This window comes from Buceros rhinoceros, unplaced genomic scaffold, assembly GCF_000710305.1.
Source record: "Buceros rhinoceros silvestris isolate BGI_N320 unplaced genomic scaffold, ASM71030v1 scaffold24405, whole genome shotgun sequence".
In the NCBI taxonomy this organism is placed as follows: Eukaryota; Metazoa; Chordata; class Aves; order Bucerotiformes; family Bucerotidae; genus Buceros; species Buceros rhinoceros.
The window spans coordinates 1610-2805 of record NW_010413744.1 but is presented as its reverse complement, the minus strand read 5'-3'; the positions used below and the strand labels follow the sequence as shown (position 1 = coordinate 2805).

At 48.8% G+C, this 1196-nt stretch overlaps 1 protein-coding gene across 1 annotated transcript in view; it reads left to right on the top strand.

The window, feature by feature from the left end:
* RALGAPB (Ral GTPase activating protein, beta subunit (non-catalytic)) overlaps positions 1-1196 on the top strand; it is a gene marked incomplete at its 3' end in the record, with an annotated part of 31474 nt that overhangs the window by 29938 nt on the left and 340 nt on the right. The window lies entirely within an intron of this gene.

Sequence of the window (1196 nt, the reverse complement as noted above, 5' to 3'; positions counted from 1 at the left end):
CGTGTTGGACTGGGTGCATGAGCTGAAGGGTGCATTTGGAAGACCTCTGTGATGAATTTCGGGTCTTACAGTACCAGGGGTTCCTGATACTTCTGCGGTTAAGCCAGTTAGCTGTTTCTTTCCTTGGCTTGCAGTAGTATGGGAACGTGAAAATCCATTTCAAAGGCCTACCCAAGTTGACATGAAATATTGTAAACTTTTTGTAATTCTCATCCAACTGAAGTAATTCTTCCTCTGGGGTGTCTTCAATATTTTTCCCCTTCACAACAGAAACTGGGTAGAAAGATCATCCCTTGCTGCAGAACTGCCGAGTGAAGAACCGGTTCTGCTTGCGCCTTCGGAGTGACAATTCCCAAAGCCCTTCTTGGGTTAGGGGCTGCCCTGTCTTGTGTCTGTTCAGCACCAGGTTATTCGTGGGACTTGGTAAATTCCAAAGTCCCATTTCCTGCAGGAGTGCAGGTTCCCCAACCTGCTTTTCATAAGCCCAGCTTGAGGTGACTCCATTTGCTGTAGATGTTCTGCTCCTGAGGAAATTTGCCTTCATCCCAGGGCTCTGAATCATCATCCTCCCTTTGTGGAGTGCAGCTGCCTGGCTCCGGTGGCGTCCCCAGCACAACCATCTGCCTTCCTGCTTGGCTCTGAGGCCTCGCTCCCTGATGCCCTGAGTTGGGAGGGAAGCTGGAGGGGGAATTGGAGTGAGTTTTAGGGGAGGGGTTATTGTCCAGTCTGCTGGTCTGAGGATGGGGTGTCTGTCCCGTTTTCACTGCTGGAAGTTGCTGTGATGACAGAGTGTGCCTGGGGGAAAGATAGGTGAACCCTGTGAGGAGAGACTGGGCAGTGAGTGGGCTCTCAGAGGTACCGAATGGGTTGCTGTAGCTGAAGGAGAGAGGTATTTGCTGAAAATAAGTTTCGAACTTATTCAGCTTGCAATTAGTTTCTCACAAAACCATATTGGTACTGCTCTTGCTCTTGGAGGCCAAGCCATGCAGTGTGGTGGCACCTCAGTGCAGCATTTCAGTCCTTCAAGTTTCAGTGTCCATCACTGTTACAGATTCTTACCTGCAGCTCTGAGCTGTAGCCAAAGGAACTCAACTGCTTATTCCTGTTTCTTACAACTGTATTTTAAAATGCCTTTCAGCACTGCTTCTTCTCAAAAGCTCTTTGAGGAATTCTCATCCTTTGCTGCTCATGTTACC